Source organism: Entelurus aequoreus, linkage group LG18, assembly GCF_033978785.1.
Source record: "Entelurus aequoreus isolate RoL-2023_Sb linkage group LG18, RoL_Eaeq_v1.1, whole genome shotgun sequence".
Classification (NCBI taxonomy): Eukaryota; Metazoa; Chordata; class Actinopteri; order Syngnathiformes; family Syngnathidae; genus Entelurus; species Entelurus aequoreus.
In genome coordinates, this window is record NC_084748.1 from 34,399,030 (window position 1) to 34,412,120 (window position 13,091).

Sequence of the window (13,091 nt, forward strand, 5' to 3'; positions counted from 1 at the left end):
CACCTCCCTAGGGAGGCGTTCGGGTGGCATCCTGACCAGATGCCCGAACCACCTCATCTGGCTCCTCTCGATGTGGAGGAGCAGCGGCTTTACTTTGAGCTCCCCCCGGATGGCAGAGCTTCTCACCCTATCTCTAAGGGAGAGCCCCGCCACCCGGCGGAGGAAACTCATTTCGGCCGCTTGTACCGGTGATCTTGTCCTTTCGGTCATAACCCAAAGCTCATGACCATAGGTGAGGATGGGAACGTAGATCGACCGGTAAATTGAGAGCTTTGCCTTCCGGCTCAGCTCCTTCTTCACCACAACGGATCGATACAGCGTCCGCATTACTGAAGACGCCGCACCGATCTGCCTGTCGATCTCACGATCCACTCTTCCCTCACTCGTGAACAATTGCGGCCCGCGAGACGTTATTTTGCGGCCCGCACCTTAATATGAAAATGTAATGTTAGTGCGGCCCGCAAGTTTTATATGCATGGCGCTTCACAGCGTCATACTTGCCAACCCTCCCGATTTTTCCGGGAGACTCTCGAATTTCAGGGCAACCATTCTCTCGAATATCTGCCGATTTTCACCCAAGCAACAATATTAAGGGCGTGCCGTGATGGCACTGCCTTTAGCGCCCTCTACAACCTGTACAAACAGCGTGCCAGCTCAGTCACATGTTGTATGAGGCTTCTGCAGACACACGTAAGTGACTACAAGACATACTTGGTCAACAGCCATACAGGTCACACTGAGGGTGGCCGTATAAACAAGTATAACACTGTTACAAATATGCGCCACACTGTGAACCCGCACCAAACAAGAATGATAAACACATTTTGGGAGAACATCCGCACCGTAACACAACATAAACACAACAGAACAAATACCCAGAATCCTATGCAGTCCTAACTCTTCCGGGCTGCAATATACACCCCTGCTACCACCAAACCCCGCCCCCCACCCCCTCTGTGCGTCGGTTGAAGTGGGCGGGGTTTGGTGGTAGCGGGGGTTGTACTCAGGTCTGAAATACTTGATGCTCACTTGAAGGACAACTGCACTTTTTTTTTCCCCTGGAAGAAACTTTATTGTCATTGCGTAAGTATAACGGAATTTCATTTTCAGCACAAACCTGTTCAAGAGCAGACACACGTTGTACAGACTGACACTGATCGGTCACCCATTACGACACCCCGTAAAAGGTGGACGCAGGGTTGGTTATAAGTAAAAAAAAAAAAAATCTATCCCAGACTAAAGTTAAAGTACCACTGATATTAACACACACACACACACTAGGTGTGGTGAAATTAGCCTCTGCATTTGACCCATCCCCTTGTTGCATCCCCTGGGAGGTGAGGGGAGCAGTGAGCTCGGGGAATCATTTTGGTGATTTAACCCCCAATTCCAACCCTTGATGCTGAGTGCCAAGCAGGGAGGCAAGGGGTCCCATTTTTATAGTCTTTGGTATGACTCGGTTAGGGTTTGAACTCATGACCTACCGATCTCAGGGTGGACACTCTTAACCACAAACCCTCTGAGTGGACTAGGTTCTTATCGATGGGGTGCTCAGTCTGGGGCCAGGAAAAGAAACTCGATAAGCACATATACACATGTTAACACATAGAAACTACAACACTTACTACAGGAGGGGAGGGAGAAGGGCCTCCGGTGATGAAGCTGCGGCCCTTTTGGCGCTGCTCCAGCCATCCGTTGCACCTAAGGAGTTAGGCCAGGGGTCGGCAACCCAAAATGTTGAAAAAGCCATATTAGACCAAGATTACAAAAAACAAATCTGTCTGGAGCCACAAAAAATGAAAAAGTCTTATATAAGTCTTATAATGAAGGCAACACTGGGGCGGTATAGCTCGGTTGGTAGAGCGGCTGTGCCAGCAACTTGAGGGTTGCAGGTTCGATCCCCGCTTCCGCCATCCTAGTCACTGCCGTTGTGTCCTTGGGCAAGACACTTTACCCACCTGCTCCCAGTGCCACCCACACTGGTTTGAATGTAACTTAGATATTGGGTTTCACTATGTAAAGCGCTTTGAGTCACTTGAGAAAAAGCGCTATATAAATGTAATTCACTTCACTTCACTTCACACATGATGTCGCAGGCTAATGCAAATCAGCGATGACAGAAATGTTGAAATGTAATATTTATTCTACACATTTTTACAACATTGGAAAACGGAGGCTTCGCTGAGGGTGAGAACTCCTTGAAATTACTGGCTTAGAATGGCTAAAGGTATAGATGTGTGTGTCCAAGTTAAAGGAAACGACAGCGTGTCTTCTTCTAAGGGATTTATTACAATCTTTGCAAACTGGGTAACGTTTGCTGTGGTCTGGAACACATGGCATACTGACAACTATCAGAAATGCAGCCAATATTATATATTAGATAATTTGTCATGAGACATGAAAATATAAATTAAATACACAGGACATAAGTAAAGGAAATTAAATGAGCTTGGCTATCCTAAAATCACAAAGCCAAGCAGAATCACAGGACACTGTGCCACGCTTATTGATAATATTTTTACCAATGATTTTGATAATAACACTACAAGTGGTCTACTTATAACCGACGTTAGTGATCATCTGCCAGTTTTTACAATATATGATGGAAACTACAAGAAGAACATGGAAGACAAAATGACATTTCGAAGACTATGCACAGAGAAGAGGATGACTGCCTTCAAAATTGAGCTACAAAAGCAAGATTGGGACAATGTGTATAATGAAAAAGAGGTTGATGAAGCATATGAACATTTCTTAAACAAATTCATAATACTTTATGACAAACATTGTCCATGGATACAACTCAGTAACAAGCAGAGAAAGAATAATCAACCATGGATGACAAAAGGATTAAAAAATGCTTGTAAGAAGAAGAATACACTATATAGAAAATTTATAGCACAAAGAACTATAGAGGCAGAAATTAATTACAAAAAGTATAAAAACAAGTTAACAGACATACTATGATCATGTAGAAAAGAATATTACAGTGAATTATTGGACAGGAACAAAAATAATATGAGAGCAACATGGGGCATCCTCAATAGCATTATTAAAAATGGAACTAAGAGGGACTACCCTCAATACTTCTTAGATGAAAATAAAAAAAATGACAACATAAAGGAAGTAGTTGAAAGCTTCAATAATTATTTTGTAAATATTGGACCAAAATTGGAAGAAAGGATTCCAGACCCAGTTCCAATTGAGGACTATAATGATACCATAGAGCGAAATCCCAACTCCATGTTCCTCAGTAATGTGACACAGGAGGAAATAGTTACAGTTGCAAAAAAATGTAAATCTAAGACTTCAACTGATTGTAACGGAATTGATATGGAAACGATAAAAAAGGTTATTGAAGAGATCTCCGGACCATTAATGTATATTAGTAACCTATCATTTCAAACAGGTACATTTCCAAACAAAATGAAAATAGCTAAAGTTGCACCAATTTATAAGACTGGAGACAAACATCAATTTACAAATTATAGACCTGTTTCTCTACTTCCACAATTTTCTAAAATCATTGAAAAAATGTTCAATAACAGATTAGAAAGTTTCATAAATAAAAATAGAATACTCGAAGAGAACCAATATGGATACAGAGCTAATGTTTCAACTTCAATGGCTTTAATTGAAATTACAGAAGAAATTACCAATGCAATAGATAGTAAAAAATGTGCGGCAGCGGTTTTTATGGATCTAACTAAAGCATTTGACACAATTAACACAATATTTTAATCAAAAAACTAGAATGATATGGCATCAAAGGGTTAGTCTTAAACTGGATAAGAAGTTATCTAACGAACAGGAAACAATACGTGAAGCTAGGCGAACACACGTCTACAACGCTAAATATATCCTGTGGTGTACCTCAGGGATCAATACTAGGACCTAAATTATTCAATCTCTATATAAATGACATTTGTAAAGTTACAAAAGATTTAAAGTTAGTATTATTTGCGGATGATACAACAGTGTTTTGTTCAGGAGAGAACACACAGGAGATAATACAAATAATAACAGAAGAAATTAACAAATTAAAAAGATGGTTTGACAAAAACAGACTATCGTTGAATCTCAGTAAAACTAAAATAATGCTATTTGGTAACAGTAGAAGAGAAAGTCAAACACAAATACAAATAGACGGAATAGAAATTGAAAGAGTAAATGAAACCAAATTTCTAGGTATAATGATTGATGATAAATTGAACTGGAAATCTCACGTAAAAAATATACAACATAAAGTTGCAAGAAACACGTCAATAATGAATAAAGCAAAACATGTTCTAGACCAAAAATCCCTTCATATTCTCTACTGCTCACTAGTGTTACCATATCTGAGCTACTGTGTAGAAATATGGGGAAATAATTACAAAAGTACACTTCATTCATTAACGGTGTTACAAAAAAGATCAGTTAGAATAATACATAATGTTGGATATAGAGAACATACAAACCCTTTATTTATTGAATCAAAAATACTGAAATTCCACAACATAGTGAATTTGCAAACAGCTAAAATTATGCACAAAGCAAACTATAACCTGCTACCCAAGAATATACAACAATTCTTCTCAAAAAAAGAGGAGAAATATAATCTTAGAGAAAAACGTAATTTAAAACATTTGTTTGCACGTACAACACTTAAGACCTTCAGTATATCAGTATGTGGAATTAAATTATGGAATGGATTAAGCAAAGCAATCAAACAATGTACTAATATGATACACTTCAAGAAACTTCAAATTTAGTGTTTACAAAGTACAAAAAAGAAGAACCATGACAAACATTCTCAATTTATTTCATCCATCCATTCATTCATTCTTAAAGTAATCTTACTTATCTCATCATATGAAATATGACTTACTTCACCAATTATTATTATTAAATTCTTACTATTATTTATTTATTTATTTTTATTGTGATTACTTATGGAGTTTATTGTGAAAAAATTGTGAACAGGAAGTGAACAAAAAGTTTTGCAACTGTTATGTAAAGAAAAGGGGTAGGATTAAATAAGCTCTGCTTCTTCCTACTCCTTTTCGAACATGTTGAAAAGAGAAACTGGAAATTGTGATGTATCATGTTGTATGCTTGCATGTTCGAAATAAACTCAAACTCAAACTCAAATATACCTACAAACGAGGCATAATGATGCAATATGTACATATAGCTAGCCTAAATAGCATGTTAGCATCAAATAGCTTGCAGTCATGCACTGACCAAATATGCCTGATTTGCACGCCACACAAGTCAATAACATCAACAAAGCTCACCGTTGTGCGGTCACGCACATCATAAGACGTTTGGTGGACAAAATGAAACAAAGGAGTGGCATAAAACACATCTTTCTGTAAAAAGCGTTGGAGAAAGTTGTACATGTAAACAAACTACAGTGAGTTCAAGGACCGCCAAAATTAGGACAAAACGGCGCTCGCCAAATACTCATCAGTCAAGCATGTTTAATCTAAACAGTGGGATTTCTAACAATTAAAGTTTGCGCCTTGTTTGTCCTCTAGAGCCGCGGGTTGCAGACCCCCCTAGTTAGGCGATAGCAAAAGTGTGTGTGTGTGTGTGAAAAAATCGGCGATTGCTACTTTTATTGCTGTTGACATACGACCCTATTCTATTGTGGAAAATGTCGGGTTTGCTGCAGACACTTGAGCCTCGTTACAAGATTCCTTCATGAACCTATTTCACCGATACCGTAGTTCCTGGTTTGTACAACAACACCAAAAGCCCAATTAGAGACATCCGCTGTTACTCTGCTGCTAAGAATGCACCACAGAAGATAAGTGCATTTATTTTATTATTATTGTATTTGATTTCTTTATCTAATACATTTTATAATTTAATTCCACATACTGATATACTAAAGGTTTTAAGTGTTGTACGTTCATACAAATATTATAAGTTAAGTTATATTTTATCTCTGAGGTTGTATTTATATGTACTGTTAAAAAGCCCAATATTTTCCATGTTTTGTGTTTTTTATGCTTCCTTGATAAATGTTCTGGCAGGCGTTGTGACATCCTACTCTGTTCAGCGTTCCTTGAACACACCGTAAAACCACCTCCGTGTCATATTCCTCTGAGTATATCTCGATAACTGTGTTCTAAGTGAGCACAAGTTTGTAGGTTCAATGTGCACAATTGAATATCTTAGTTGCTTAGACAGCAATGTGTTTATACAAGTTTAGATTGGGGCATTATGTTTCACAATGGGTAAAGATGCTCATGTGTCTTCGTGCAAGCATTTAAACTGTTTATCGTTACACCCCTACAATACAGTCTTGTTTTCCCGGTCAAAGTCCAAACACCTTGGCTTACAAAGACATCAGTTCTGATTGAACACCATTGTGATTTATCCCCTGCCCTTCTCCCACATGCTACTGGGATTGGATAGAATCTTAACATGTCCCACCTGCCTAAAGACGAAATTAAATAAGATTAAATTTCGTCTTTGTCAACATTTCCGTCTCGTTATATTTTGTCTACTAAATTGTCAATTTCGTCATTGATTTCATTAACGTGCTTTTGTTTTGATTTGTTATTGTCTTATTTTAGTCAGCGGAAAATAGGTTGTTTACAATAACTAAGACGAGCATTTGTATGTCAACAAAGTTAACACTGATCATTACTGTAGAATTGTTTACTATTTTTCCGTAATTGGAAGGTAAATAACTTTTTTATCCTAAATAAATAAACTAACAAACAAAATAAAATGTATATTCATTTCTGTAAGCAAAAATTAAAATTAAATATTAAACATCTTAAAGTGCATTTTTTTCCCAGTTGGAAAAACTACGTCGGGTTGTCTTTTTGTTGTTGTTGTTGCTGCCATCACGGCATTGTGGCTTGTTCGTCCATGTTGATGGGTTTATATTGCCCATCTGGGTTGAAGCTGAAATAATCCCACAACGGGACATTTAGCTTTGTAATCATATATGTTCCTCCTAATTTTTGTTACTATGTGGAACTTCTCACTGGTGAGGAGCAAATCTCTCAGCACGTGCTTTCTGTGTGTGTAATTTAAACTTTTTCCAAGGAGCAAGTGGTATTTTTTATTAGCGCACTGGCTGCCTCCACTGCAACGCACACAAACTTGATTTTTCCTTAAACACTTTTTATTGGCCAGGAAGCCAAGGGATCAACAATTCTGATTGGCGAACGTCTGTCACTCAAACGCCATCGAAGGAAATAAAAAAATCTCAGCCTCGTGGTTATTTATCGCACTAATTAAAATCTTGATGTCGATTAATTGTGCAGCCCTAGGTGAGATGTATGATTTATCACCTAGCATTAACTTTTCTAAACTCAATGGCAATATAGAAGCAGCTCTTAATTTCATGGTGGGTTGCAACCAATGTTATTAGCAGCTCAAGCTAGCTACTAGCAAGTAGCTGACTGCTTGCTAGTGATCGAAGGAGCAGTTGGAGCAAGACGATGTGTCACAACGCCAGAAAATTATCGTATTTTCCGGACTATAGAGCGCACCGGGATATAAGCAGCACCCACCAAAGTTTTGAAGAACAATTTTTTCCGTGTATTAGCCGCACTGGATTATAAATCACAGATATATATATGTTGTGAAAGGATTTATTTACACAGATTTTGTAAATGTTTATTTGCATACCTTTTAATTGTTTCCAAACGGTGTCTGTAACACGGCAGTAAGACTGCTGATCAAACAAAACAGAAGCCATCGACATGGACCCACTCGCTGTGGAAGCTAGCTCTTCAATCAGCAAAATCGACTCAATAACTCCACGGTGGAATTTTGGTGATTTTACTTAAATATTTGTGAAACTGAAACAATACAAAAAGAATGCCATTGTAAGGTCATCATACTAACACATATTCATAGATAGAAGTGGGAATCTTTGGTCACCTCCCGATTCGATTAAAAATCGATTATTGATGCATCTTTAATTCATGTCTATTGATGCAGTTTTACATTTCTTTTCGTTTCATGAAATAAGCGTTTTTCACTTACAGCTTTTAAAAACAGTGCATTTGTAATAAGAAGCAGTTGCATTAATTCCCATCACATTTATTAAATTAATGGAAATGTATGCAAAACTGGAACATTAGTGCCCTATAATGTAGGAGCTGGTCGGATCGCTCAGTAAGGTGGCTCGTTGCAGTCAGCCAAATACTAAAACTGTCTTCATTACATTATTTACAAGAAAATCATCTATGATCAATTATGGACGTTAACTAGGGGTGTAACGGTACACAAAAAATTTGGTTCGGTACGTACCTCGGTTTAGAGGTCACGGTTCGGTTAATTTTCGGTACAGTAAGAAAACAACAAAATATACATTTTTTGGTTATTTATTCACCAAATTTGTAAACAATGGCATAACATACATATACACACAGGGTCCATTGCCAGGGTTAATGTGGTCAACATATATAAAATAAAAACTAAAGATAAGGCTCAGAATGGTTTCTTAACAAAACCTTTCTACATATAAAGTGCTTTTTTTGATTGATTGATTGATTGATTGATTGATTGATTGAGACTTTTATTAGTAGATTGCACAGTACAGTACATATTCCGTACAATTGACTACTAAATGGTAACACCCCAATAAGTTTTTCAACTTGTTTAAGTCGGGGTCCACGTTAATCAACATTAAACTGCCCCAAGTTGTTGCTCAGATTAAATAAAATGACCAAACTTTTCTTCTACATATAAAAAGTGCAACATTAAACAGTTTCAAGTCAACTCAGCCTCAGATTAACTTTTCTCCCCCCCCCCAGCCTGGCTAACTTGGCAGTAGGAGGGCTCATTGTTCTTCCACCATAGAAGTGGGTCAAAATCTAGTTTTTAATGCAATATGGACTTATATCTGCTGCTATAAAAACATTTGTTATTGCTTTAGCCCTGCCTGACTCGCCGAGGAGAGGCTGCCTGAATGCTGTGGTGACACTTCAAATGGGTTAGCATGTGTTATGAGAGTAGTGTATGTGTGTGTGTGGCCCTTTAATATGTGACAGCATGTGAGGTGAGTGTGTGGGCGAGCGTAGTGAGGGAGTGGTAGCATGAGTGCGGGCAGTGGCTAGTGTTTTGTTGGATTGGCTGTGTGCAAGACCTCAATAAAGCCACGATTAGCAACTAATCGCCGCACTCGTCATTTACCCTGGAGTCCGAAGCTGTGGAGACCCACTGCCGGGTAGAGTGAAGGGTGTTGCCCCGGAGAATACATCAGCCCTGGAGGAGTGTCTCCCCTGCGCTCCTCGACTACGGTCTGGGAGCCGGAAGCAGAAAAGGTGCAACACACGTTTGACGTGTTGTCAGGAGCAGCTGCTGAACAATGTCGGCAAACCCCCGTCCTCCATTGTTGTATCGCGCAGCCAAAGTGTTCCCAAACGGGAGATCTTAACGAGGCAGGAGGGTCTTCCAGCTCTGGCTTTTACATGTTGTCCTAGCCCGGTCGCTGCTAGCATGTGTACTCGTTCGGTACACCTCCGAACCGAACCGAAACCCCCGTACCGAAACGGTTCAATACAAATACACGTACCTTTACACCCCTAACGTTTACTAATCTATTATATAATCATCCGTGTCCAAATTTTGATGCATCTAAAAATCGATTATTTTCCACACTTCTACTCGTAAACATGTTAGCATATTAGCTATTGCATTACGATGGTGCTTACAAATATGCATGTAAACACTCCTATATACATCACACATGGGACGGTTTAACAAGTAAGAATGGTTTTAGGAAAATTGTAAAACTTATGTTGCCTGGAGTGATGAACGAAGAATCCTTTCGAGCAAAAATGCTATGGACGGGTTTACTTCCGGTTTATGGCATCAAAACAAGAAATACATTTTCAACCCTCAATACCTGCAGTGAGCAAACTCCACCAAAGATGGCGCCATTGCACAAATGATAACACACCTTTTCAGGCCTCTGCTTGGGTTTACTGAAAACTATTGAGCACAAAACATTACGGGCATTAGCAAAAAAATGTTCCCATAAATCAGCCGCACTGTTTTTTTAAGCCGCAGGGTTCAAAATGTAGGAAAAAAGTAGCAGCTTGGTTAATATGCAAGGCACAGCGTGTAAATGGAACAATGTTGGCTGTTTTTTGATGTTTTTTAGAGCGCTTTATAGGCAGAAATTATGAATCCCAATTTGCTGCATTGTTAACTGCCTCATAATAGCAATTTTTTTTACTTGTATAGAACCTTCAAAACTGAGAAAGATGTGCATTCTTGACTCACATAGGGATTGTGGATGATGGGCAAAATACATTTTCCTTTAAATGCAGTCTGGCTAGTAATCATACTTGTATTTTTGTCAGCAGACGTAATAATGGTCACAGCTAATGATATACATAAAGACATGTGACATGTACATTAGCCGATGATCTCATGCACCCAAGGCAACTTTCTGGTCAGATAGACTTGTAGGACTTTCCTTTGTATGTAATATTTGTTTTTTAGCAGCTGAGATGTAACAAAAATGATATACATTTTATAAAGTTAGCCTATATAGCCTTTATAGAGTCAGCCCGACTGCAGCACTGTCAGTCCGCATCACACAATCCGCCAGTCAGCCTCTGCGGCATTTAGCCACAAACATCCAAACGACAGACATTTATCCATAAAAATATGAAGAAGCTGCTGACTCTGTGTTTGACGTGTTTCAGTTCATTCCGTCTCGTCCTGACTCAACAAACTACACGTTTAAGCATTACTTTTGTACACAAACGTACATGTCAGTTGCTGTCAACTCTTACCGTCACCCAAAGACGTCCCTGTGCAACATGAACAACTATTGCTTAGTTCCTATTGTTACACGACAGAGAAGCAGCCCATAAGGGACACCTACAAAGGTTTGTTCCCCAAGGTAAATGCTGAATATTATTACAAACCCCGTTTCCATATGAGTTGGGAAATTGTGTTAGATGTAAATATAAACGGAATACAATGATTTGCAAATCATTTTCAACCTATATTCAGTTGAATATGCTACAAAGACAACATATTTGATGTTCAAACTGATGAAAAAATTTTTTTTTTTTTGCAAATAATCATTAACTTTAGAATTTGATGCCAGCAACACGTGACAAAGAAGTTGGGAAAGGTGGCCATAAATACTGATAAAGTTGAGGAATGCTCATCAAACACTTATTTGGAACATCCCACAGGTGAACAGGCAAATTGGGAACAGGTGGGTGCCATGATTGGGTATTAAAGTAGATTCCATGAAATGCTCAGTCATTCACAAACAAGGATGGGGCGAGGGTCACCACTTTGTCAACAAATGCGTGAGCAAATTGGTGAACAGTTTAAGAAAAACCTTTCTCAACCAGCAAGGAATTTAGGGATTTCACCATCTACGGTCCGTAATATCATCAAAGGGTTCAGAGAATCTGGAGAAATCACTGCACGTAAGCAGCTAAGCCCGTGACCTTCGATCCCTCAGGCTGTACTGCATCAACAAGCGACATCAGTGTGTAAAGGATATCACCACATGGGCTCAGGAACACTTTAGAAACCCACTGTCAGTAACTACAGTTGGTCGCTACATCTGTAAGTGCAAGTTAAAACTCTCCTATGCAAGGCGAAAACCGTTTATCAACAACACCCAGAAACGCCGTCGGCTTCGCTGGGCCTGAGCTCATCTAAGATGGACTGATACAAAGTGGAAAAGTGTTCTGTGGTCTGGCGAGTCCACATTTCAAATTGTTTTTGGAAACTGTGGACGTCGTGTCCTCCGGACCAAAGAGGAAAAGAACCATCCGGATTGTTATAGGCGCAAAGTTGAAAAGCCAGCATGTGTGATGGTATGGGGGTGTATTAGTGCCCAAGACATGGGTAACTTACACATCTGTGAAGGCGCCATTAATGCCGAAAGGTACATACAGGTTTTGGAGCAACATATGTTGCCATCCAAGCAATGTTACCATGGACGCCCCTGCTTATTTCAGCAAGACAATGCCAAGCCACGTGTTACATCAACGTGGCTTCATAGTGAAGTAGTGCAGGTACTAGACTGGCCTGCCTGTAGTCCAGACCTGTCTCCCATTGAAAATGTGTGGCGCATTATGAAGCCTAAAATACCACAACGGAGACCCCCGGACTGTTGAACAACTTAAGCTGTACATCAAGCAAGAATGGGAAAGAATTCCACCTGAGAAGCTTAAAAAATGTGTCTCCTCTGTTCCCAAACGTTTGCTGAGTGTTGTTAAAAGGAAAGACCATGTAACACAGTGGTGAACATGCCCTTTCAACTGCTTTGGTACATGTTGCAGCCATGAAATTCTAAGTTAATTATTATTTGCAAAAAATAAATAAAGTTTATGAGTTTGAACATCAAATATCTTGTCTTTGTAGTGCATTCAATTGAATATGGGTTGAAAAGGATTTGCAAATCATTGTATTCCGTTTATATTTACATCCAACACAATTTCCCAACTCATATGGAAACGGGGTTTGTATTATATTACTTCATAAAACTATTGTAGTTGTTTGTAGTACATGCTATTGTTATGTTTTTCAAACAATATTTCCTATCTAAAAGTAGGCTTGGGCGTTAAATCGATTTTATCTACAAAGTTTTTTTTGTTGTTGCTGACTTTAAAAAATAAAAAATAAATGTTTTTTTTCTACAAATTTTAGGGTATATTGCCCAGGCGCATCTAAAAGTGTGTTTCTTATCAAAAGGCATGTTACATGTTAAAATTGTGGTTGCTTGAGAGGGCCATACGCAGATGACATTGATTTAAAATTATTTTCCAATTGGGTGAGCAGATTTGAGATACGAGTGTTATGAGTTCTGAGCTCATCCGTGAAAGTAATTGAGTTCGTAAGTCAAGGTACTACTGTATGTTTGATTATGACATTAAACTTCTGAGCTTACATTGAAGTTTGTTCTGTTGGGTGTTGCTCTGCCTCACCAGGTTATGTTTATATTTGGTGTTTTTGGTCAGAGTTTGGTGCGATCGGATTTCACACTTGCCTCAATCAAGACCAGAGTCTGCTGGTAAGGTGACAAAGACTGAAAAAGAGAAGGGTCTTCGTTCTGGTCAGTCAGACCTGGACTGCCTTCACACAGACTCTAT

General features: G+C 38.9%; 1 protein-coding gene across 6 annotated transcripts in view; it reads left to right on the plus strand.

The window, feature by feature from the left end:
* Positions 1-13,091, plus strand: part of evi5l (ecotropic viral integration site 5 like) — a 104,185-nt gene that overhangs the window by 1,177 nt on the left and 89,917 nt on the right. The window lies entirely within an intron of this gene.